Here is a 27,697-nt window from a genome sequence, read left to right on the forward strand (position 1 = left end):
GTAAAGTTAGTGTTATCAGACGAATCCGACTAGGTAGAGCTGAAACGAAAAAGGATCTGGACCTTTGGATAGTTAAGCTATGCTGGAGCACCGAAATGCTCAGGTTACCTAGCCCAGGGGCTGCGGCTGCATAGGTCTGAAAAGACGTTGGGAATCCTCGTTGCAGTCTATGGAGCCTGAAAGAAGAAGTTGCTGGCAGGCGACCAGTGATGAAGTTCGATGTGACCGAAGCCTGGATCGGTGAAGATGGATACCTGTAAGCAGAGGGGACCAAGTCCTGAATCACTAGCCAGTGATTAGATGGGCACCAGGATGGCACCGGATGGAGTCACCTCGACCAGGTGAGTGGGCGACGCTGGGCTCTGCAGTCTCTCAGACCAGGAGGCGTTGTCGGCGACCAGGATTGAGGTGCGAGCTGTCCCACGAAGGTATCTGCTGTCGACGCCGCTGGACCCAGGATTGGGGCAACAACTCTTGGCAAATGCAAGCCCTCGCGGTGGACTCAAAATGGCGTCTGGAGTGGACCAGGAGGGTCCGGGGTGCTCCTCTGTTGGAGGGGAGCAAGGGCCAGTCTGGAGCAACCAGACCAGCAGTGTTGTCGTCGTGGTTCGTCGTCAAGAGGGCCACAAGCCAGCAGGCAAGTAGCTGGACAACGCGGTGAGCAGCAAAGAGCAGAAGGGCCCCACGCAGATCTCGTGGATGCTGGGGGGCTGGACTTCGGTGCTGGAGCTGCTCAGGGTTAGGGCTTCTCAAACCCGAAAAGGAATCACTCGAGGATCCCTCGGCGGTCGTGATGGATAAGCGTAGTGCAGTTCTGAAGATGGCCGGTCCCTCGAGGTCTCGTCACACCCACAGATCTCAGCTGGGCTGATGATGTAGGTAGAGGTCAGAGGTGCCAGGGAAGCCGGGTCTCGTCATGCTGGTCGGTCTGGTTCCCGAGGAAGGACGTGCAGCAAACCGCAGTGTTCTTAGTTGGTGCCTGCAGATGCAGGGTGACTACTCCTTAGTCACAAGGAAGAAATCTTAGGAAGAAGTCTTGAGTTCCTTTCGTAGAAAGTAGTTTCAGGATTCAAAGATGATCTAATTTGGAAGGGTCCCCGCTCCTACCTTTATTCTAAAGAAAAGGGGCTGGTACGCGACTAGGTCCTGCCCATGGGTGGGACCAGGAAGGGGGGTGGTTACACCCCTCTCCCATGCCGGACTTTCCCCAGCTCACGGGCTGGTGTGCCCCTGGAACTGGTTCAAGCCGGCCTATGCATAGTGAGCACCGGGGTGCCACTTGTAGTCACCTTCCTCTAAAGCCCTGCCTACCCAGGATACACAAAACCCTGTCTGGGATGGTGCTAGCTCCGCCCCTGACAGGAAACCCTTTGTCCAAGCTCTCCTCGCTGGAAGGACTCCCAGCAGCAGGAGGTCGAACTTGTGTCTGTGGTGGCAGCATCCATTTTGAGATGCTTTTGCTTGAGTTAACCTTTTCCGGGGTTCACAGTTCATCACATGTCGTGTCCCTCTAGAAGGGTGGAATGCTAACCCCGTCGCCAGAATTGGCTAGGGGTTAGTATTCCAATTCGTATGACACCTTACTCGACATGTTTTGATAAAGCGATACCAGAGTTGGCATATAACCGTGAGGATTATAATGCACTTAAGAGTATATGGTACGCGTTATCATGGAACAGCTATTAGGACTTGGTTCCGCAAGCTGCAAACGGGCTCAGCTCATGCCAGAGCACCATCTCACATAATTCCAAGCACTCTGCCTTCAGGATTGTCAAGGCCTGTCATAGGAGTGACTGATAGGAATACATGTGTCCATTTTAAGGTTAGATATAGGTATACTATATCTACAGCAAAGGGTGATTACACCACCTTGCCCCAGCTGTCGTGCAGCCAGTTGTGTCAGATTTAGATAGCCAGCCAGGGGTGGCATAATACATGCTGCAGCCCCTGGTAGGCCCTGGGTACACCTATGCCCTGAGTTACAGGGTCTGATAAGGTGGCCCAGTACCAATTGGCAAATGCACCTAAGGTACACGTGTCAATTTAGTGAGAGAACAGCTAGGCTGTGGGTCTGATTAGCAGGCCCACAGCCAGGGAAGTCGTAAACCAGTGAAGCAAAAAGCAAAAATCTGGGGTGATCATAGGATTGCAGACCCTACTCTCCTACAGGGGGGATGGTGGTGGGCCATAGAAGAATGGTGGGTTATGAAATGGGGGTTGGTAAGGTGGCCATCCATACCCTCCTTGGACTCTGTTCCAAGTCCTTCCTCTGAAGGTTTGTCGGCCTCTCTGATGTTTGCGTCCTCCTGAGCTGTTGTCTGAATCATTGGAACTGGTATCTGACCCGTCCGTATCCGTGTTGTAACCCGGATTCCTTCCAGATGGTGGGTAATCATCTCTGGTGTATGGGTACGCTTTTTCGTGGCTAAAATTCTTTACATCTAAAGTAACAATTAAGTTTTCCAACAATCAATTTCAATTGTATTTGTATTTTTATTCATAATCTTACTGAGATTAATTTAATTTAATTTGATTTAATTTAGTTTAATTTCACTACATAAGAGGCACTCAGATCCTTTCTTCCAAGCCCACAATGAAAAAACCTATTTATCCAGTATTAGGGGTGTCTTTCATAGATTCACATGCTTGAATAATTCCCCGTCGTCGAAGTGGGAGTCCCACAGTACATAACATAGTAGTAAGAAGCATATATACATAAACAAATACATAATATATACATATATACACATAAAATAATATTCCATAATATGTATATTCTTTTCAAAAAATAAAGTCTTGAAGTACCATAGAACAAAATATGCCCATAGAAAGCATTGAGGGAGAGCTCACTTTAGTAACATATCAATGTCATTATAATAGTCCACTTTCCAGCCAATCAGGCTGCAGCACCCTCTAGAACCTTCTCCTCAGAAGCTCAAGCCCTCAGATTTTCTACCGCACTTCGTGTGAAGGGAGTCTCCCTGAGCTCTGCTCAGTTTTTCCTCAACTTCAAGCTTCAAACCTTCAAGTATGTCTACTACAAAGAAATCTTTATTCAGGCCCTGTTCAGCCTGTGGAAAACTTCATCTTTTCCCTGAGGACCCTCATAAGAAATGCATTTATTGCTTGTACCAGGACCATGAGGTGAGGAGTTGTAAATTTTGTAGGACATTTTCAAATAAGACCTTAAAAGATAGAGAGGCCCGTCTCCTTCTGTGGCTACAGAAGTTGAAGACCTCAGACAATCCTGTGTCTGATATAGAGAGTGTGTCTTCTCGCCAGTCTATGACCTCTCTCAAGCGTGGGTCTGAGTCTGATGTTCCTTCTAAGTATGGGCGGAAAATCCGTTACGCTCGCGGATTTAGCGGATTTTCGGTAAATTCGCAATCCGCGAGATTTGCGAATTTCCCGCAAAATCCGCAAATTCGCACGCAGCGGATTTTTTTTTCTTGGTGATACAATTTTGCGGCGCGCGGCGTTTACTTCCCGTCATTCATCGTTTGCCGAGTTATTTTTCTTGATATTTTGCGAGTGCTGCGCCATTTTGGATCTTGCTGCGGGATCCCGCGGGAATTTGGCAAGCGCGATTACGTAATCGCGGCTTGCCAACTTTTACAGCGAGAGTTTGTCAACGCGAGTACGCCGTGATCACGTATCGCGGTACTTCGCAATTGCGAGCTTTGAGATGCGGTGAGCAGCAACAATCTCGCACACGCGAAAATATAAAATTTGCAATTCTGCACAAGAAATCCACCAGCAAGCAGCATAAACCTTCTTGAAATGATGATTTTTATCTGAATAACTCCTTAGGTTGACATTTGCCTGCACTTTTTTTGCGACGAGTCCATTTTGGGGAGGGGGGGTGGGAGGAAGGAAGTGCCCCACAGTCTTCAACTTCCTGTTCCTGTCCAGCAGGCTCCTCCCAGTGCTTTGTCCATCTCCTGGTCACTTTTCATTTGGATCTGGAGTTGGAAGGATTACTTTTTGTGGATGCTGCTGGATATTTGGATTTGAGGCCTTTTTGACTTTCTTTGGATCACTTTTGGATTAGAAATTTCACAAGTAAGTTTGTTTGGGGCATTACAGTTGCTGCAACTACAATTTTGGAATTTTCGATTTTTGGGTGGTTTTGGGGCCTTTTGCCCAGGGGTACTCAGTGGTGGGTGCACTGAGTCTTTCTGTGGGGTGTTTTGAATTTAAACATCATGGAGGGGCAGGATGGCTTGGGATTGTGCTGATTCTTCTGTGATTTTCGTTTTTTTGGCCTGTTGTGGCCTTTTCACCCGGGGTAGTGAGTGGTGCATGTGCCTAGTCTTTCTGTGGGTTGTCTTGAATTTAAACATCATGGATGGGCTGCATCATGGCATGGGATTGTGCTGATTTTTCTGTGATTTTCGTTTTTTGGGCCTGTTGTGGATGGACAGGCCATGTGGTTGGGGGCCATTTTGAGTGCTGCTACAGGCCCTGGCCATGTGCTGTGATGGAGGGGGGGCATTTTGAATGCAGGCAGTGTTCTCAGGCCTGCACCCATTTTGCCTAGCTTTCATCCCTTATGCCCAGGGCCCAGGGGTAGTGAGTGGTGCATGTGCCTAGTCTTTCTGTGGGTTGTCTTGAATTTAAACATCATGGAGGGGCTGGATCATGGCATGGGATTGTGCTGATTTTTCTGTGATTTTCGTTTTTTGGGCCTGTTGTGGATGGACAGGCCATGTGGTTGGGGGCCATTTTGAGTGCTGCTACAGGCCCTGGCCATGTGCTGTGATGGAGGGGGCCATTTTGAATGCAGGCAGTGTTCTCAGGCCTGCACCCATTTTGCCTAGCTTTCATCCATTAAGCCCAGGGCCCAGGGGTAGTGAGTGGTGCATGTGCCTAGTCTTTCTGTGGGTTGTCTTGAATTTAAACATCATGGAGGGGCTGGATCATGGCATGGGATTATGCTGATTTTTCTGTGATTTTCGTTTTTTGGGCCTGTTGTGGATGGACAGGCCATGTGGTTGGGGGCTATTTTGAGTGCTGCTGCAGGCCCTGGCCATGTGCTGTGATGGAGGGGGCCATTTTGAATGCAGGCAGTGTTCTCAGGCCTGCACCCATTTTGCCTAGCTTTCATCCCTTATGCCCAGGGCCCAGGGGTAGTGAGTGGTGCATGTGCCTAGTCTTTCTGTGGGTTGTCTTGAATTTAAACATCATGGAGGGGCTGGATCATGGCATGGGATTGTGCTGGTTTTTCTGTGATTTTCGTTTTTTGGGCCTGTTGGTGATGGACAGGCCATGTGGCTGGGGGCCATTTTTAGTGCTGCTACAGGCCCTGGCCATGTGCTGTGATAGAGGGGGCCATTTTGAATGCAGGCAGTGTTCTCAGGCCTGCACCCATTTTGCCTAGCTTTCATCCATTATGCCCAGGGCCCAGGGGTAGTGAGTGGTGCATGTGCCTAGTCTTTCTGTGGGTTATCTTGAATTTAAACATCATGGAGGGGCTGGATCATGGCATGGGATTGTGCTGATTTTTCTGTGATTTTCGTTTTTTGGGCCTGTTGTGGATGGACAGGCCATTTGGTTGGGGGCCATTTTGAGTGCTGCTACAGGATCTGGCCATGTGCTGTGATGGAGGGGGCCATTTTGAATGCAGGCAGTGTTCTCAGGCATGCACCCATTTTGCCTAGCTTTCATCCCTTATGCCCAGGGCCCAGGGGTAGTGAGTGGTGCATGTGCCTAGTCTTTCTGTGGGTTGTCTTGAATTTAAACATCATGGAGGGGCTGGATCATGGCATGGGATTGTGCTGATTTTCCTGTGATTTTCGTTTTTTGGGCCTGTTGTGGATGGACAGGCCATGTGGTTGGGGGCCATTTTGAGTGCTGCTACAGGCCCTGGCCATGTGCTGTGATGGAGGGGGCCATTTTGAATGCAGGCAGTGTTCTCAGGCCTGCACCCATTTTGCCTAGCTTTAATCCCTTATGCCCAGGGCCCAGGGGTAGTGAGTGGTGCATGTGCCTAGTCTTTCTGTGGGTTGTCTTGAATTTAAACATCATGGAGGGGCTGGATCATGGCATGGGATTGTGCTGATTTTTCTGTGATTTTAGTTTTTTGGGCCTGTTGTGGATGGACAGGCCATGTGGTTGGGGGCCATTTTGAGTGCTGCTACAGGCCCTGGCCATGTGCTGTGATGGAGGGGGCCATTTTGAATGCAGGCAGTGTTCTCAGGCCTGCACCCATTTTGCCTAGCTTTCATCCCTTATGCCCAGGGGTAGTGAGTGGTGCATGTGCCTAGTCTTTCTGTGGGTTGTCTTGAATTTAAACATCATGGAGGGGCTGGATCATGGCATGGGATTGTGCTGATTTTTCTGTGATTTTCGTTTTTTGGGCCTGTTGTTGTGGCCTTTTCACCAGGGGTAGTGACTAGTGAGTGTTGCATGTGCCTAGTCTTTCTGTGGGGTGTCTTGAATTTAAGCATCATGGAGGGCATGGGATTGTGCTGATTTTTCTGTTTTTTTCAATTTTTTTGGGGTGTATAACTGAACTGATGTTCCTCTGTCTTCCATTGCTTTTAAGTGCACAAGACTCAAGAGAACCACCAGTGCCAGGAAGAAGTCCTGCAGCGGTGTGTGTGTGCAGCATAACGTCACGCGACGTCACGTCTGGCCTCAGACAACTCTACAATTCGTGCAACTGCAGCCTGCTGTCTGACCTGCTCTGAAGAAGATGGCCCCAAAAAAAGGTCTCCGTAGCTCCTCTAGCAAGAAAGTTGCTAGTAAGGAGCTGAAGAAGCAAGTTACCAAGGAAGCTGGTGTGCCGGCCGCCGCGTTTTTTGGGAGCAAAAAAAAAGTACGCCTGCAGCATCAGCAGGATCTGCTGGGGACCAAGCTGGGAGCAGCACCCCCGCTCCATTGGGTTCAGTGCCTCCACCACCACGCCAACTTAAGTCAAAGCCCTTGAGTGCTTCAGAGGCAGTCAGTGTACTTCTCCAATCACCATCGACCAGTGATGTTGGCTCATCGCAAGAAAGTAGCAGCAATGTCCCTGAATCAACACAGGTTATTGTAACTCATCTGACAAGTGTTGAACAACCACAGCCGCAACAACAACACCATGTGCAAGTACAAGCCCAAGTACATGTGGAAGGAGAGGCAGCGCAAGGAGATGCGCAAGCAGAGGTGCATGGAGGGTCACAAGTGCCCACAATAGTTGTTCCTCCCGAAGTAGGGGCACATCAGGAAATCGACAATCAAGCCGAGGTATCATTGGAAGCCACTCCTCCTGATGATCATTCATTGTCTTCCACATCCCTAGCAAGGAAAAGATCAAGGGGGGTGTCTACATCTTCTTCAAGCCCACCTCCTTCTGATGAACTGGATGAAAATTGGGAACCACCACAGCCGTCTGAGAGTGAGGCACACCATGATCTGACAAAGGTACCTAAGCGTAAAAGGAAGGTCGTCGAAAAACTCATAGCTATGGAGTGTGATGAGGCTCAACAAGAAGTGAGGGATACTGCTGCTGATGAAGCCTCTCACGATGACGACGAGCCAGTCATCATAAAGGTCACTGCAGCCCCAGCGGGCATGCAGCAAAGAGACATTTTGACCCTATCCCGAGAAGCTGCTGAGCGTGATGATGATGTTGACGAGGAGGCAATGGAAATGGAAACACAACAATCATTAGATTTGGAGTTAACTAGTACACCAACACCTACCGCTTCCATATTTCTTTCTCGCAAGAAGGGACCTCCATCCACCTCGACCTCAATTAGTGGTGGTGAAAGTGCAAAACGTACTGAAGTTCGGCAATCCACATCCTCCACTTCATCTGGCATTAGCAGCAGGACCACCACCACCAGTATCGCCGCCTCCTCCGGCCCCCAAAGACATTTCAAGTCTCCAGTTTGGGACTTCTTTAGTGTTTGCCCAAAAAAGGAAAACGTAGCCATTTGTAGCATTTGTAAGCTTCGAGTTAGTCGTGGTAAGTTTGGTACCAACTATGGTACCGGAGGCCAGAGAGGTCATCTTAGGAGAACGCACGCTGTCCAATGGCTTGCGCACCTAGATGCGGTCAAGGAAGCCCGAATTGCACGTAATGAAAACGTTGATTTTTCATCTGATGATGACGAGGAGGCAGAAGACGATTCAAACACTTCACTTACACCCAGTACCCCTGTCAGCAGCACACCCCATGTGAGCCACACTAAGAGTGTGGGAGAGAGTGAGACATCAATGCGAAAAAGTTCATCAGCGAGCGTAACTGGGTCGAAGATATCATCATCATCCTGTAAATCCTTGGTCCAGGGCAACATTAAAAAGATGTTGTTTACAGAAGCGCAATATGAACCCAACCACCCACTGACGCGTCTGTATAACACTAAGCTGGCTAAAATGCTAGCTCTGGACCTTCTCCCTTTTTCTTTTGTAGAAGGGGTTGGTTTTCTAGAATTAGTGTCAGCGCTCTGCCCTAAATGGAAGGTTCCTAGCCGGTTCTATTTTGCCCGAGTTGCGGTTCCAGCACTACATGAAGATGTTCTGGAGGTGATAGGGGCAGCTTTGCAGAAGAGTGCTGTTCACACTATACATCTGACAACAGACATGTGGACCAGTGGCGCAGGCGCTGATTACATGTGCATCACTGCACACTGGGTCTCTTTTTCAGGGGCTAAAGCAAAGCTAAACGCAGGTGTTGACCCGGACATTGTTTTTAAAGCTGCTCGGAAACATGCAACACTAGCCATGTTTGGTTTGGAGAAACTTCACACAGCACAAAACATTTTGGATGTCTTCAACACAAAGGTCCTTGACTGGCTGTCCCCCAAAAAACGCCAGGTTGGTTATGTTTCCACGGACAATGGCTCCAATATAGTTAAGGCCATGCAGCTGGGTGACTATTTCAGAGTGCCGTGTTTGGCGCACTGTATAAACCTGGTTGTCAAAAAATTCTTGGGTGATAAAGACAGTGCAGCGTACAGAGTAGTGGAGACCTGCCGAAAAATGTGCAACCATTTCAGCCATTCTTTTAAGGCCCGGAAGCATCTGAGGAGCCTGCTGTATGAACGTCAAATGCCAGTGAAAGCACTCATCCAGGAGCTGGTAACACGTTGGAACTCAACCTTCTACATGCTTGAGCGTCTGTATGAGCAGTATACGGTACTCGATCACTATTTCTTAACACAGGGTACAGCTCAGAAGGAGGACCTGAGGATGGGTGCGGCGCAATGGAACATAGTTAAAAGCCTGACACACATGCTTCGTCCCTTTGAGTTCTTCACACGTGCAGTCAGCAAGGAGGACTGTAATTTGGGAAAAGCTATCCCATTGTTGTACATGCTGGAGCACCAACTGAAGGAGGTGTGTTCTGTGTTTGAAAAAGATGAAAAAAACCAAGACCTTTTTGTTCTGGCTGAGAAATTATTAGAGCACCTACAAGGTGATGAACGTCTTAAAATGATCCACTCAAACCAGCATTACATTTGTGCTACTATTCTGGATCCACGCTACAAAAAGGCGCTGGCAGGCCAAGCATTCTTTCCTTTTGCTGATGAAGATGTTACAAAGTACAAACAGTGGATAGCCTCCTCAGCCAAGAGGTTTGAAAGAGAACGGCAGCAAATTGAAGGAAAAGGCAGTACATCAGCATCAGCAGGCCATCCCCAGTCAAAACAATCCACTTCTGCACCTGTGGCTGCGGCACAAGTGACCTCTCAGCCGTTAAAGAGACCGGCAACCGGATCATCTGCACCACCAGACACAACAGTAACATTGGAGGCTGAAGAGGATTGGCTAGCTCGGCTTGGGTTTGGTTCTCAAAAGGTCACAGCAACAGCTAAGCAAAGTGGAGGAACCTTGGAGGAGAACCTTGATTCGATGGTCAAGGACTATCTGAATGACTCAACAGAGGTCTATGTTAATGCTGACCCATTGGCGTATTGGCATGGGAAAAAAGAATTGTGGCCACAGCTCACCAACCTGGCTTTAAACTACTTGTCTTGCCCACTTGCAAGCGTGTCTTCTGAACGTGTTTTCAGTGCTGCTGGTGGCATTGTTACTTCCAAATGGAGCCGCCTCTCGCCCAAAAATGTGGAGAGGTTAACAATGATCAAGATGAATCAGCACCTCATACCACCAGATTTCAGAGTACGAGAAAGCGCGGCGGATGAAGACGAGGTGGACAGCAACATAGATGAGGGAATTTCTTCTCTGTCAGGTCACACTGACCTCACCCTGCCTGAATTCGCAGAGTATGATGACGAAGCCTTATTCTTATTCACGGACCGTGATACCGAGCCCTGAAAATGAGACAACGAATCAATAACTTTCTTTTTCGTCCTTATTCACTTTTATTCCTGTGTGTCTGTCTTTCTTTGTTGTGCACAGTTAATATAATTCAAACTTTAATCAGATAATCACAAAAACAAGCCCATCAGCTGAACTGTCTTCACTTGTTTGCTAATTGATTTGAAGGTGCCGCAGTCTGCATTCCTCAGGTTCACAAGTTCAGAAGAACATGCTCCTCTATCCTCCTCCTCCAGACTCCTATTTCCATCAAAGCAGAGGGCTGGTTTACGCCCAATGAAGAAAGACTCAGCACTTGTGGGGGTGTTGTTCTACCTCTTTGCAGGTGAGTTGACGGCTCTGGGGCCATTGTTGGGAAGCTCTAATACCGGATAAAAGTGATTTGGACCAAATCCGAGGCGGAAATTTTTTTGGGTTTTTGCTGACTTGCTTGCCTTTGAGGTGCTCTTAGGGGGGGTTCCGTCTGTTTGTGGGTGAGTTTTGGGGTCTGTGAGCACTGCTGGGACACTCTAATCTTGATTGCATTTGCTTTTCAGGAAATCCGTGGTGGCAAACCGGACTTATGGCCTAGCTACGCAGCGCGTTTGGACCGAAGGCCGAGAAATATTCTAAGTAGGAGATGTTGCTTTTGGCCTGTTTGGGGGTGTTATGCTTTTTGGCGGGTGGGTTGGCGGGTCTTGGGCCATTCCTGGGAAGGTCTAATACCGGGTAGAAGTGGTTGCGACAAAATCCACGCTGATTTTTTTTGTTGCTATTTCTGACATTTTGCTCAATGTAGCGTTTTCGGGGGCCTGTTTGGGGGGCTTCCTGGTGTTTGTGGGTGGGTTTCGGGGTCTGGGAGCACTGCTGGCTATGGATACTTTACTTTGCAAGAGGTTTGAAGCAAATCCATGGTGGCAGAGGGGAGTTAGGACCTAGCTGCAGAGCGCGCGCGGAGTGATTTGGGAAATTTGGGAAAAAATGACTAAGTCCCCATTTTTGTACTTTTGCTCTTTGGCTGTTTGGGGGTCTTCTACTCGTTTTCTCCTGGGTTGACGGCTCTGGGGCCATTGCTGGGAAGCTCTAATACCGGATAAAAGTGGTTTGGACCAAATCCGAGGCGAAATTTTTTTTGTGTTTTTGCTGACTTGCTTGCCTTTGAGGTGCTCTTAGGGGGGGTTCCGTCTGTTTGTGGGTGAGTTTCGGGGTCTGTGAGCACTGCTGGGACACTCTAATCTTGATTGCATTTGCTTTTCAGGAAATCCGTGGTGGCAAACGGGACTTATGGCCTAGCTACGCAGCGCGTTTGGACCGAAGGCCGAGAAATATTGTAAGTAGGAGATGTTGCTTTTGGCCTGTTTGGGGGTGTTATGCTTTTTGGCGGGTGGGTTGGCAAGTCTTGGGCCATTCCTGGGAAGGTCTAATACCGGGTAGAAGTGGTTGGGAGAAAATCCAAGCCGATTTTTTTTGTTGCTATTTCTGACATTTTGCTCAATGTAGCGTTTTCGGGGGCCTGTTTGTGAGGCTTCCTGGTGTTTGTGGGTGGGTTTCGGGGTCTGGGAGCACTGCTGGCTATGGATACTTTACTTTGCAAGAGGTTTGAAGCAAATCCATGGTGGCAGAGGGGAGTTAGGGCCTAGCTGCAGAGCGCGCGCGGAGTGATTTGGGAAATTTGGGAAAAAATGACTAAGTCCCCATTTTTGTACTTTTGCTCTTTGGCTGTTTGGGGGTCTTCTACTCGTTTTCTCCTGGGTTGACGGCTCTGGGGCCATTGCTGGGAAGCTCTAATACCGGATAAAAGTGGTTTGGACCAAATCCGAGGCGGAATTTTTTTTGTGTTTTTGCTGACTTGCTTGCCTTTGAGGTGCTCCTAGGGGGGGGTTCCGTCTGTTTGTGGGTGAGTTTCGGGGTCTGTGAGCACTGCTGGGACACTCTAATCTTGATTGCATTTGCTTTTCAGGAAATCCGTGGTGGCAAACCAGACTTATGGCCTAGCTACGCAGCGCGTTTGGACCGAAGGCCGAGAAATATTGTAAGTAGGAGATGTTGCTTTTGGCCTGTTTGGGGGTGTTATGCTTTTTGGCGGGTGGGTTGGCAAGTCTTGGGCCATTCCTGGGAAGGTCTAATACCGGGTAGAAGTGGTTGCGACAAAATCCACGCCGATTTTATTTTTGCTATTTCTGACATTTTGCTCAATGTAGCGTTTTCGGGGGCCTGTTTGGGGGGCTTCCTGGTGTTTGTGGGTGGGTTTCGGGGTCTGGGAGCACTGCTGGCTATGGATACTTTACTTTGCAAGAGGTTTGAAGCAAATCCATGGTGGCAGAGGGGAGTTAGGGCCTAGCTGCAGAGCGCGCGCGGAGTGATTTGGGAAATTTGGGAAAAAATGACTAAGTCCCCATTTTTTTACTTTTGCTCTTTGGCAGTTTGGGGGTCTTCTACTCGTTTTCTCCTGGGTTGACGGCTCTGGGGCCATTGCTGGGAAGCTCTAATACCGGATAAAAGTGGTTTGGACCAAATCCGAGGCGGAATTATTTTTGTGTTTTTGCTGACTTGCTTACCTTTGAGGTGCTCTTAGGGGGGGTTCCGTCTGTTTGTGGGTGAGTTTCGGGTTCTGTGAGCACTGCTGGGACACTCTAATCTTGATTGCATTTGCTTTTCAGGAAATCCGTGGTGGCAAACCGGACTTATGGCCTAGCTACGCAGCGCGTTTGGACCGAAGGCCGAGAAATATTGTAAGTAGGAGATGCTGCTTTTGGCCTGTTTGGGGGTGTTATGCTTTTTGGCGGGTGGGTTGGCGGGTCTTGGGCCATTCCTGGGAAGGTCTAATACCGGGTAGAAGTGGTTGGGACAAAATCCACGCTGATTTTGTTTGTTGCTATTTCTGACATTTTGCTCAATGTAGCGTTTTCGGGGGCCTGTTTGGGGGGCTTCCTGGTGTTTGTGGGTGGGTTTCGGGGTCTGGGAGCACTGCTGGCTATGGATACTTTACTTTGCAAGAGGTTTGAAGCAAATCCATGGTGGCAGAGGGGAGTTAGGGCCTAGCTGCAGAGCGCGCGCGGAGTGATTTGGGAAATTTGGGAAAAAATGACTAAGTCCCCATTTTTGTACTTTTGCTCTTTGGCTGTTTGGGGGTCTTCTACTCGTTTTCTCCTGGGTTGACGGCTCTGGGGCCATTGCTGGGAAGCTCTAATACCGGATAAAAGTGGTTTGGACCAAATCCGAGGCAGAATTTTTTTTGTGTTTTTGCTGACTTGCTTGCCTTTGAGGTGCTCTTAGGGGGGGTTCCGTCTGTTTGTGGGTGAGTTTCGGGGTCTGTGAGCACTGCTGGGACACTCTAATCTTGATTGCATTTGCTTTTCAGGAAATCCGTGGTGGCAAACCGGACTTATGGCCTAGCTACGCAGCGCGTTTGGACCGAAGGCCGAGAAATATTGGTGGCAGAGGGGAGTTAGGGCCTAGCTGCAGAGCGCGCGCGGAGTGATCTGCACCACACATAGTCATTTGTAAGTGCTCCTACGTAATTCGCAAGTCGCAGCGGGCCCCAGCCCGTAGAGGACTGGGATGGCCCCAATGATGAAGCATGTCACCAAGGCAACCCTGGTGAGTGAGGGGACACCTAGAAAAAGAGCAATTTCTCCTTTTCTATCTACTACACCTTCCAGACCAACCCCATTGAGTGTTGTGAATGGATTTATAGTGACCAGCAAGGCTCTCAGGTATCTGGCAACAGAGACCTTATCTTGAATATAGTTATCAATATTTCCACACACGCCCTGCACTGTCGCATTCTTTCTTCCACAGTTGTCGAAAGTACTACTTACTTTTCACTGACATGCATGCAGTAGTGTATGCACTTTCAAAGATTGATGGATAGGTTTGTACCCAAAGATTTGTTTATGTTCACAATTGTTTGTCCATGCTGTGCTATTTTTTCTTGTCTCACAAAACCTTTCCCAAAAACCCACGTACCCATCCATTTTTCAAACGCTAACCCTCTTCCCCCGGGCTGTGTGGTTTTGATTGATGTGTGACTAAATTACAGCAATAAATCCACACACTTGCTGGGGAGGATAAGGTGATACCAACAGGCTGGTGAAGAAATCCGAGGATATATTCTTACTCTGCTTGACAAAGACCCATGGCTAATGTCAAAGAACTTCAACCGAATTAGTAGTTATACTTTACCATTTGTTAGGCTACAATGTGGCACTGTTCTAGTGTAATGTCACCTGCTATATTCTCTATTGTACCGTTGTATTGCTCAGGAGGACAAACCAGATTTCATTTTCTTTTTTTTCATAGGCATGCAACTGCCACTGTGTCACACCACTAGTACCACCGCTATGAGGAAATTTTATCCGCCCAGGATTGCCAACCTTATTCGCTGTTTCCCGTGGAGCCAGCCCTGGGCCTAGCCCTACTTGCAAACAGAAATTACAGGTAAGATAGGCGTTTGGTTGGAGGTAGTATAATGGAGTATTAGGAGAGACGAGAGATTGACGGTAGTACTACTAAAGTCCTAGGACTATTCAGGAAAACAAACTTACTGTTAAACCCCCACCCACCAGACTCAAAAGCAGTAAAAAACAGGTATGGTCAGATAAAGTTTCAAAAATTATATTTTTATAGCCCTAACAAAATAATCTCCCGCAAGACCCTCCCTAACCCCAACGATTGTCCTTCAAAAGTCCCCAAAAAACCCAACTCCCAATTCCCACCCCCCAAAAGTCTCTAAAAAAGGGGCAAGGGACACTATGCCAGGGTGCTGTTGGCTTTAGCAGCCAGGGCATCATGCTCCTTGCGGAGGGTGGCAAGTTCAAAGCGGAGGCCCTCCACCAAGTTATTATAGTTCAGGACCTCCTGCTCCAGGTAGGACAGTCTGAGGGATAAGCGGCGCCGGTGTGCCTTGCAAATCCTGTGGGGGGCAGCTGCTGTCTTTGCTGCTCGGCGTTGGCCTTTGGTAGCCCGGCTCCGTACCGCTGGAGCACTGCGCTGGCTGGCAGCCCGCACGGAGGAGGATGCAGCTGTCCCCGTGGACGTTGTTGTTGTACCAGACTGCATCTCCTCCTCCTCCAGGGCCACCAGCCGCCGATATTCAGCGACAGTGGCATCCAGCCTCCGTTGCCGGGCCATTCGAGCCAGCTCCTTCCTCCTTGATGGTGTCTTGGATTTGGAAGGAGCAACTACATGAAGAAAGAAAGACATAGTCTGTAACCAATGCTCCTTAAGATTAACACAAAATGATTGAGCAGAAAGTTGTCACAGTACAAGTAGCAAATTGAAAGCACAGTACATAACTATTGAGGACAGTATCTATGTAACCTCCGACTTCTTCATCCTTGCTCTAACATTAGTGGGAGTTTAAGGAACAAATTCTACAAGCACTATGGACTTCCATTACAGTCGACTATGACAGTACACCATTGTTCTTCTTCTTCTTCTCTCTTGTTTAGGAAAATTGGTACGTTATCTTATGCAAGCCGGCATAATGCCAGCGCAGTGAACTTGCACCCGAGAAAAACAGACGCACACCATGGTGAGTGAGACAGACTTGCGTTACTGTACCGGTCCAGTACATGCAGGTGGTGAAGCTCTTACTTTTCTATTACGGGTGGCACTGAGAATACTCTGTTAAAAGGGCTACTGCTTAATTAATTTAGCTTTCACCCTACAGTGCAAATGAGTATTAGAAAAGGAAAATAAAGAAGCTAAATAATCTGATTATCTATCACTTCACATGGGATGTATTTGATGACATATGGGATGACTTTAGGTGCTTTGCTTATTATTGAGTGAACAGTGATACCCCCACACATGAATGAGGTACTACTACTAAACTAAAGTTATTAAGAGAGGTAGGCAGTGTCCACCATAATAACCGGATATATGCTGTGCTTGCAGTTGCAATACAAACTACTGCTATTATTCATGGTAGTATTTGGACAAAATTACAACTTCTTTTCCTTGCCTTTCCTACACTGGAACGGACGTGCGGGTGCGGTGTTACTTCAAAGTAACACTTAGTTCATCCAGTGACCGTCTACTCTCTCTAGATACACATATGCTATCTAAGAGTCAGATAGTACCATGAATGATCCAGGCATCCATCCATTCAAAGTATATGCACACACACAGTTTCTGTTTCACCCATCCAGGCTGTTCTCCTTACACCCATCCTTGCTTCATCATTCACCCAGTCATGCACCATACCATATTCTTTCCTTCCCAGCCACCTCGGGGACCAAGCAAACACATATCATTCTTCTTTGCCAGTCATCATTACATTTTTCGTCCTTCCACACTTACTTACACCCTTCTTTCGCTTTTTGTTCATCCCTTCCATCAAGTTCACCTCAGATCTGATTGGGATTCTTCTCGCCAAAAACTTCACAGCTAAGTCGAAGTACATTTAGAGGAGGCTACTACCTGGTTTATTTATAATACACCCGTGCAGAAAGCACACTCTGCAGTCTTCAATCTCAAATGAGTAAGGAATGTATAGCTTACCTCTGCATGCCACCACCGTGTCATCCCCCACAGATTTGTCCGGCACTTCCACCGCTTCCTCCCCAGAGTTGTCTTCGTCCAATGCCACCACCACCTCGACGCTGGCCCCGCCTCCAGATGTTCCACCTACAAAGTACATTTAATAATGTTAGAATACACCACTCACTACTATATAATATTTGGTCTAGGAGGAAGAAAGAAATGTGAAAAAAACAGTATACAATTTAATAATTTGTGACTGTCTACTGTAAAGTAAAAATGTCCCTTTTTCCAGAGAAGGCTGTTGTCTTGCTGCACTTTTTGCCACAACTGATGAATGCTTGCTTTTTATTTTTAACACGCACCACTTTTTCTCCTAACAGACAGAAGCTTGACTTCTAAGAACACGAGCAGGATCAAGTTCAAACCAGGTGAGAGCTCGGCTCGACCACAAGAAATGTGTCCAATTAATCGTCAGCACTAAGCACTTTTCCATTTCCAGTTAAACGTTTACTTTTATGACAAACTTGATTTCAATAAATGTGTTTACTTTTAATAAAGCTTTTAAACTCAAATAGACTCTGTGGTTTTTGGTCCTCCAGACTAGAGTGGATGAGATAAAGGTTTTGGAATTTTTGCAAGCATAAGTCCGTGCCTCTGCCATCGGTGACTTTGGGAGCTAAATGACTCTGCCACACTATCTAGTCAGTAAGGAGATTGGGGGGTCAACTACAAAGTCTGTTATCACTGAGGTATGTGGAAAGTCTAACAGCACCTATTATAATTGATAAGCTAAGCAATGCATTATTTAGTGTCCATAGTTCTGTTTGTGCAGATTTGTCCCTGCAACAGTAGTAGAATGGATTGTCCTCCTATCCAAACGAAAAGTAAAGTAGTATCTTATTCTTTCTTGGTGGTCATTCACCTTTTTATTGTTGGCAATTGTCAAAGCATAAACATTTAGAATACTTGAAAAGACATTATGGACAATCCCAGAGGACTGCACTCAGTGCATAGAGCTATTGCTGACTAGAATGGGAGTCCAATGGAAATGCCAAATGTGCAATCTTAGTTAGCTACACAGACAGACTAATAAGAATAATCTAGTAATACCACACGGAGTCATAGTCGAGGCAGGATAAGAATTTAGATCCTGTCTACAAGAAGATCAAAGACGATTTAGAAAAAATCGAATGAGGAACGCTAGGAAAAAATAAGTACTCTATATTAAAATTAAAACTTACTGGGGCCAGCAAAGGAGCCCTCGCCTGCCCGGTCCTGGCCTGCATCGTCAACAGCACCCTCCTCCTCCTCCTGTGTCCTCCTCTTGCCCCTGGGGGAAGCTGATGTACAACATGAAAGAAAGAAAAACAGAAAACATGGATGATATTTGTCAACCAAATCAAACATTTCAAAAGAACGAACAAAATATTTTTGCGAAATAGCAAATAGACAACTACTCCACGGGATATATTATTGACCAATCTCATGTGGTCGACTACGTTATTACTTTAGTATTGCTTGATTTGCGGACCGTCGAATTGGAAATTACCTTATGTAACTCACTAAACAAAGTACTAAAAAGGTTTGCCTAGGATTGGCAGGCAGCAGTCCGCAGCACGCGAAGTGACAGCCAAAGTCCATCGTGATTGAAGATCAGCGACAACACTAAAGTTTCCTACTACATTAACCAGTCATTAAAATACTCAAACTATCAATCCACCACCACTATTTCTTCTTATCGCCATGTGTACAAAGGAAGGACCGGACTTGAGTCTGTAGGGGCTGATTTAGAAGCCCCTTGCGGCTCTTTTGCTCCATTGTTGCGTGACTTTTGTGACGCAGCGGCAGCACAAAAGAGGCGCAATGGTGCTGCGTATATTAACAACGTGACGCATATGGGAGATGCATCACGTTGTAAAGCCCTGCGCCAATAGGGGGCGTTCCGGCGCAAGGGAGAGCGTTCCTGTGCAGGAACGCATCCTAAAAGTGGCTGAGGGAAATCTACAAGATTTCAATCAGTCACTTTGAGGACAATGATGCGTGACTCAAACCCTGCGCCTGCTTGAAGCAGACGTACAGCTTGACGCAGCATTGGGGAGATAGGGCACCCCAGAGCATTGATGGAGCTGCACCATCGTTGCGACGCAACTCCAGCAATGCGCCGCCTTTACGGCACAGATGCGTAACGCTTTGGTGACGTTTTGGGCCCATGGTGCGCCGCATTGTAAATACGGCGCACCATGGGTGATGGTGGCGTGACACACAATTACTGGCGCATCCCTGCTACTTTGCAGGGATGCGCCGGTAATTAAAAATCTGAACCTTAGTGTGTAGCATTACGCAGTTCTTTACACTACACTCATACATAATTTCACAGGCCAATGAAATGAACACAAAATCGAAAACAAATAAGCATAGTAGCAACACTACTGAGAAGAAGGAGAGCAGTGTACCTGAAATGCACAGAAGATTTTGAAATATAATTTACCTACAATGTAATGAGCAGCATTATTGCTCTTGGTAAAAAACAAAAATTTGCAATATAATAACACAGCAGGAGAAAACATAGTAGTAAAGAAATAGCTACTACTACTCACCAAGCCCGGGGATCTCAAGGCCAAGGAGGTCGAGCAGATCTCGCTCACGGGTCAGGACATCCGTCCAGCGGTGGGTGGCCTGGTTGTAGGTGCGCCAGACCCGAGAGTGGTGGTAAATGGCCTGGCACACCTTCTCCCACCGCTTCCGGCACTCCCGGACCCCGTACCCGGCACTGATCTTGCCGCCTCCCATGATGGTCCTGGGGAGGCGGCGCTGAACATAAAAAATGAGTTGGCCCACCTCCTCCGGGGTAAAGATCTCCCTGGGTACGACCTCCTCCCCCCTCAAACGCCCGCATGGGAGCCGGACACGGGGTGCGGGACCCTTCCCCTTCTCGGGATGCTTCCCGGCTCCCTTCACCATGGTCTGGGCGGAAAGGAATAAAGAAAATAGAATAGGGAAGAGAAGAAAAGAAAAGAGTTTAAAAAAGTAGTTTAAAATTAACCAAAAGTAGCAGTAAACACAAAAATATAGGGCTAGAAAAATAGAGGGATAGATAATAAGTAAAATAGATTTAAAAAAACTTCAAACAAGCAAAGGATGGCAGAGATTGACAGAGGATACAAAGACCATGCCCAGAACCATAGCAATGAATGAGAAACAAGATGGCCGCGCCCGTTCACGACCGCGCGGGTAAGTTCGCGCGAGATTTTCCTTGCGAACACTCGCGAAACTGTACTGGCGAGCCGCACACTTTGCGAGATTACACTTCGCGCCCGGAAACGGAAATACGTCAGGCAAACAAGATGGCCGCGCCCATGAACGACCGCGAGGGTAACTTCGCGCCTTGCACTACGAGCGGCTCGCAAAAACGCACAAAACCTTGCGAACTAACACCCCGCAAAAAAACAAATTGCATATTCGCACAAATTCACGGCTTCCGAATCCGATCTCGCGAGTGTTCGCGCCCCGCAAATCCCGCGAAATTGCAGTAAAACGTGTTTTGCTTAACTGAATGCACTCGGCAGGTGCAAGAGTTCAAACTCATCATTAGTAACAATTCCCTGTAGTGCTTACTGACTGGGGCCCCTCCAGAATTCAGTTGCTAGTTGCAACAATTGTATGACCCTGCTCTGACCCTCACAGCAGGCTCATAGAATAGCTACAAGTAGGCCACAAAGGTCCTGGAAAAAAAATGCACTGCAACAGAAAGCAAATTACAGATAAGGAAGCAGGTGCCAGACTGGAATTTTAAAACAGTGACACATTAATATACTAACCCCAAATTAATTCATGTCAGTTGAAGCAGGGCTGGTGTGCTTGCTTCCCCCCCCCCCATAATCTACAGTGATGATGAACCAGAGGGTGGCATTGATGTAACAGAGGGTTGCAGTGGTGAAACAGAGGGTGCTGGGAACCTGTGATGATGAACCAGACGTAGAAACAACATAATCGCGACCGTTGCAAGCCGAAATGTAAGTTCGCAATTGCGAACTGGTACGAAACCCTTGAGAACTGGCAGAAATTTTTGCGAACATACACAAAAAAAAATCCGCAAATTCGCGGATTGCGAGTTCGCAAATCCGCAAAATTCGCGAACGCGAGATTCGCAAAATTCGCCCATACTTAGTTCCTTCTCATTTCCTTAAGAAAAAGAAGCTTGTGGACGCTTCGAAATCAGTCTCCCCACGGGATCTGCCAGCCTCTACGCCTGCGGGACTTAGTTCTCTGGCATCGCAGATCCACTCTGTGCCCTCGTCCTCAAAAACGAGCGCCAGCATGTTGACGAGCTCGTCAACGCGCACGTCAACAGCGACGAGATCCGTCGACGTCATGTCGACGACGACAACATCTTGCTCCACGACGACGACGACGACTGCTTCGTCGATGCTGGTCCAGGAGGCCTGGCCTATTACTTCCATTATCAAGATCTCGTTGACGGCGAAGAAACCTGTCTCGTCAACGACCCAGTCAAAACGCCATTCGCCAACGAAGGCTTCGTTGATGCGTCAATCATCGTCAACGGCTTCAACTTCTTCGACGACGGCTTCGTCGACGGCCTCTATCCCGTCGACGGCGAGCTCTCGTCGACGTCACAAATTTCGTCGACGGCAGCAACACCAACGTCGACGACGTGATCTCATCGTCGAAAATATTGCCATTCTCGTCGACGCCAGGAAAATCTACTGCAAAGCACTCGACGACGACAGCGTCGATGGCCTCGTCGATGAACCGCCAACGGCTACATTTTCACTGGCAACTGCAACCAGCTGCACAGTCGTCATGGCTACTACTGTCAAGCGTCCAGTTCCTTTGGGTTTGAGTCCGTTGCAACATCGCACAGGTCCACCGCCTCAACTGTTTGCATCAGATGATGATGGTGATTCAGATGGCTCCTATGTTGACGATAACTTTAGGGCTGCCAATAGCCCGTCGGAGTTACAGATTAAGTATCAGGACTATGATGACGATGAGGAGCAAGACTTGCATATCTCGGCTCCAGAAGATTCGCCTGATGTTGAACAGGATGTTCCTTTGGCACCGTTGACTTTGTCCTTGATCTCCAATCTGCAACACATGCTCGATGACTACAATCGTCGTTTCCCACCTTCCTTCTCCGCCGCCTGCATCCACACAGCCGTCTGTTTCTCTTGCACCAGTCCAATTACCTATTCCACAGCATACAATTCAGGTGGATACTGGCAATAATATGGATACAGACCCAGATGATGATGCTGCAATGGCAGATTGGGGCGTTTACCAGTTGACATTGGGGGCTTCTATCTTTTGATGTCAAGGGCTGCCAAACGCTCCCACTTGCCGATGGAAGTCAGGCAAGAGGACTGCTTCCTCTATGATTTTAAACACCAGCCATTGAAGCAAGTGCATTCCATCCCAATCATAGACTTCATATGGAAAGAAGGACTTAAATTGATGGAACGGTCCAATTCTGTGCCGGCTGTACTTCCACGTATCGACAAAAAGTATAGGGCTCCTGTGGATTCGCCAGCCTGTTTAGTTTCCCAGCCAAAACCTGATTCTGTCATTACTCAGGCTGTTCAAAAGAGGTCACAGAATCCTTCATCTTCCTTAACATCACCACCGGACCAGGATGGTCGCCGTCTGCACACCATTGGAAAACATTTTTCAACAATGGCTGCAACCACTGTACGGGCTGCAAATTCCTTAGCCATCCTCGGCCGTTACGACCGACAAGTGTGGTCGGAAATTGCTGCATTGGTTGACCTCACCCATGAAGCATCTAGAGCTGAAGCGCAAAGGATCGTGCAAGAGGGTGAGAAAATTTCCTCTGAAATTATCTACTGTTCGGTTGATATTTCCTCAACTGGCTTTCGGCAGTTAGCTGGCGCTGCAGTTTAATGGAGACAAGGCTGGCTCAAGTCTACGTATTTTCGGCCGGAGGTGCAAGCGAAGATACTTGATTTGCCCTTCGATGGTGAGTCCCTCTTCGGTAAACATGTGGACGACGCCTTGGAATCTATTAAAAAGGACACGGACACTGCCCGCGCCCTTGGTTCTTTGCAATACCGGAAGAGGCTATTTTGTGGAGCACGTGGTAGAGGTACATCCTCTAATTTTCGTGGCTCCTCCCAATACCGCTCCTACAGTGACAACAGGTAGCGTTATTCAAACCAATCGCACTTTTGACAGACCGACTTCAGACCATACAGGCGGAAAACCACTTACAGAGGTGGTAACTCCTCCAATAAAAATGACTTTCGCAACTTCAAGTCTTTTCCCACTCTACAAATTGGAAGTCGAATCTCCCAAAGATTTTTAGATTGATCAGCAATAACTTCCGACCGTTGGGTTTGTGAAATCTGACGAAATTTATGTACATAGACAGCATTCATTTCCCTTCTTCTCCCACTCCTCTCCCTGTGGGCACCATGGATACTGTAAATTATTGACCGTATCACCCTGCCAGTAAGAACCCGTACCCCTATGCATATGTACAGCCATTCTAGGCACCATGGCCTTTTTACCCATTGGAATCCCCAGCTTCCCTCCTGCGCGTATCTTGCACCCCCTCTCTCATGTATAGACCATGAAACCCTTTCCCTTTGCGCGATCCTGATGTGAAAGGTAACCCTCCTGCTTGACCCAGGCCTTCCTCATTTCCCTCTCGAAGAAGCACCCTTCGCCTCAGCTGACATAGCCCCCCCCCAGTTGTATCTGACTGCCCCTGTTCTCTCATGTACAGGTCATAAGATCTCTCTCTCTCTCTCCGCGCGACTCTGGCCCTGCACGCACCCTGACCCCCTCCTTCTCCTCATATGAGCAAGTCATAAACCTTCTTCTTCCGCAAGGCCCTGTCCTTGAGAGTCACGGTCGCGCCTGACCAGCACCTCCTCCCCTTCCATGAATGCCCCTCTATTGACAAGCCCTCCCTCCACGCTCGATTGTCCACGCAGGCATGAATACCACTCCTTTGATGACCCCTTCCCCCGAGTCCGGCTGACCACACATGTCCGAGGCCATCGCCTAAGCCAGGAGATACCATTTACTGCCCTTATTGTATGCCTAGCCACCCCACCCCCTGGGCCATGATCAGGCGTACACATCCTACGAAACACTCAGCTGCGTGATTGCCCTCCCCTCTTATCAGCAGGTCAAGGGTCCCCATTGTAAACGTATGTGGAGTAGGATCATCACGAGGATTATAGGGATGTCTTTCTTTTGCGTCATACTGTCCTGATTGTACCATCAAATGTTTTGCAAGGTATAAAGGCAAGAGTCTCAAGCTCACTTGTTAGAGCACCTCCCGAAAGACACTGTGTTTCGTGTCCGAAATGACTGGCTCTCCTCATGAGAAATAAACTCTGTTCTTGATTCCTGCTTCCAGCGCCCGTCTCTTTATTTGGTAATTATTCAGAATGGGAACTAAGAGGCGGTTTGCGCCAGCAGCCTGGGCATCGATAGAATTATGGGCTCACTTTCCACAATTGGCGTCCCAACGCGGGGTCCATCAGTGACATGGGGTTCGGTAAGAGAGATCCAGACGAAGAAGTGAACGTCTAAAATGATCGGAGTATACCTGCCTTGAGAGGGCCCTAGCCCGGCTGCCGATCGACAGAACTTCACCAATTCTGAACGGACCTCTCTTGAGTGACCTATTGTCCTGACTGGAATCCCACAGGAATGCTACATGGAGTAAGAGAACGATCGGGCGCTGGAGGAGGGAGTCGAAGAACTGTCCGTATGGTCCGGTCCGGGTAAGATTAAGTAGGGTGTTTTTACGCCTGATTGGTAGGGTGGCTCTATCCACCTGATTGATTGATTGTTTGTATTGAAAGTCGGTATTTGTATACTGATATTGTTGGTATTGGTTCATTTAGCTTTGAAGGCTACTTGACATATTGGTTCTCTTTTGAGAACGAGACATTCTCTGTTTGCAAACAGCGGCGAATAGGAACGTCGTCCCTCTTTGCAGATAGAGAAGGGTAGGTAATGCAGACTTTTGTCCCCGGTGTAATCCGTCATGCCTACTTTTCTCCCCACTGATTGTTTGAAGTCGATTAATAATCGATTGTTGCTTGAAGTCGATTATAATTGATTGTTGTTTGAAGTCGATTAATAATCGATTGTTGCTCTTTGAGATCTTCCCTGTCCACAAACAGAGACGAATAGGAATATTCTGTTCCCTTTATGGATAGCGAAGGGCAGGTAATGCAGACATTTGTCCCCGTTGTAATCCGTCATGCCTGTTTTTCTCCCCATTGATTGGTTGGTTGCCTGGACATTGTTGTCCCAGGAATTGTTTCGTTTGAGGTATTTTCTATTTGCAAACAACGTGAAATAGAAATATTCTGTCTAGTCTTTGCAAGTAGAAAAGGGTAGGTTATGCCCCTTTGTGAATTCGTCAGTCCTACCCACTCCCCACTGGTTGGTTATTGTGGGGTAGCTCGCATGGTCCGCCCAGGAGACTACCCTTATGGAGGACATATGCTCTCTACTCATGGGCCATTTAGTAGAAATAGACCGACTGGTCCGTCCAGGAGGCTACCCTAGTAAGTGGAAGTACATCGCTCGGTCTGTCCAGGATGATACCCTAATGAAGGAATATATGTTCCCCTTTTGATCGATAATCTCGTTCCACCCCGGACCATTTATTGGAGGGGACTCGTCTGGTCCGTCCAGATGTACCCCCCTAGTGAAAAGGACACATAAAAATATGAAGTGATCACCGTTCCCTACTAACAGAAAGCTTTAGCTCGAAACACGCTAAGGAAGAGAAAGAAAAATAAAAAGAAATCAGGCTAAGTCAGTAACCCCCTGATGAGCTTTTGACTTCACCAAAAATAAGAAACATTAGAAATAGTTCGTAGTAAGAAATATAAAATGGCGAAAAAGTTTGATAGCACAAAGCAGCCACGAGGTAGCTAGGCTTCACTGCCTATTCCTGCTCCCAACATGTCTGCCTCATTTCCCACCACGCCCAAATAACGGTCACATGAAATAGAAAGCAAACCAATAGGTACCTACCCCCATTCCGGAAGCTCCCGAAGTGCAACAGGTCCGCGGTTACGCCCATCCGGAAGGCGAGGCCTCGAGGCACGAGGGACTCGCCTGGCCACGGTCAGGAGGAGATGATGTTGGGCAGGCGGTCCAAAGGATGACAAGGACCTCTCCATCTTTTCTCTTCTGCCGCCCTGCAGGCCGCGGGGAGAGAGGGGGCTGTCTTGCCTCGGCCACCGACCACCCCTCTCTCTCACCCGATCCGGCTTTTGTCGAAGGCCGAAGCCAAGGCGAGAACGGCGGCAAATCAAGTAGTCCCGCCACATGCCAAATTCGCCGCATGCCATCGCCTGCATAGGTACAGGCAGTCCCGCCACATTTCAAGCTCCCTGGAGAGTTGGAGGTAGTCCCGCCACATGTCAAAAAGGGAGGGGGGGGGCTGTCTTGCCTCAGCCACCGACCACCCCCCCCCCATCATCAATGGCTGGCACGGCCGATATCGAGACGACGGAGCCGAGGAACGGCGTGGGGTCGCTGGAAGGGGGAGGCGGCGCGAACGACCCTCCCCCACCTCCCTCCAGGTGGAGGCTTCCAGCGACACCCCAACACTCTTTGCTTAAAGAGGGTCAACATCAAAAAGCGGTCTTCTGCCCAGGACGGGCACTCGCTCCATATCGCCTCTCCTCGACCTTGAAGATTCTATAAGAGCCGGGGGGCCCCCGACCCCCTGCATGGGTGCCCCCGCCCCCTTCGCTGGGAACCACGACATCGGTGCTACTCCTGCCGGCACCAGACTTGGATCGGAAATGGCTAAAATGCCGCCACGGCACAGGCTTGTTCAGTTCCGGAGGAACACCAGGATGACCCGGTAGGAAAATTGTTGCCGCCCTTCCCACTCTTTGACTCATGGTCCATATTGTTAGACTGTTAACCACATTGCACGAGACTTTCTGAACTGCCAATGGAAAGTTCTGGGCCAACCATGCGAGACTAGAGACACCCTGACTGTGCTGGAACTTGCCTGACCCCCACCCAAAATTGCGCCGACACAAAATGAGACGTTTTTAATGAACTTTGTTGCACCCTGATTGCGCAAGCTTTTTACCCCGAGATATATATAACGTTTTGGATAATGAAAGTAGATATGAAGGATATTGAGTATGTGCTTGGACAATGAATTGACTTAGGGTGGGTACCGATTATGAGTTGGAAAATGAATTGGTGTAATTTAAGGTAATGAATGAACATTGGATAATGTATTTATGAATTTATTAAAGATGAATTACTGACATGCATCATGCTTGCTCTGTAGGGGAGTTTAATACGATTTTATTGCACTGCCACACTTTATGCAACGAACTGCCACCAGCCTTGTTCTCCTTATGTACAGCTCCAATCTGCTCCGTGGCTAGTCCACTGGGTTGTAGGCCTGTATTTATACGTCAACACTTTTTATTAAAAGTATTTTGAAAACGAAAGCATAGTTGTAGCGGTTGCATTAATGAGTTTTGAATGTATTACTACTGTGAGCAACGAGAAAGTATGATGAAGGTTAAAGGTTAAAAAGGACGCGATATTCAGCAGCCACACTATGTGTCACAGGCAGTCGGAAAAGTGCTTTAGAAGACCTAAAAACGACACCACCGAAATGCCACCTGACCGCCACCCTTGTACCCGATCAAAAGGGGTTACGACCAAGTAACTCACGTAGATACGCAGATCGTCAATGATTATCTGTCTGACCTTTCTGGTCCATCTGGGCTTAAACGCCGTGATGGTAGGGAAATGCACTACGTGGAGACAGGTCGAGTATGTGGTAGGTAAAAACATTTCCGGATTACTGCATGCTGATGAGGTTTGAATGTTGCCCCCCCCCCCACCCCTTCTTTCTCCTCCCTTCTGCAGGTCACGTCGGAACACTGGCTGATGTATGGATGGA

Source organism: Lissotriton vulgaris, chromosome 9 (assembly GCF_964263255.1).
Source record: "Lissotriton vulgaris chromosome 9, aLisVul1.2, whole genome shotgun sequence".
NCBI classification, from domain to species: Eukaryota; Metazoa; Chordata; class Amphibia; order Caudata; family Salamandridae; genus Lissotriton; species Lissotriton vulgaris.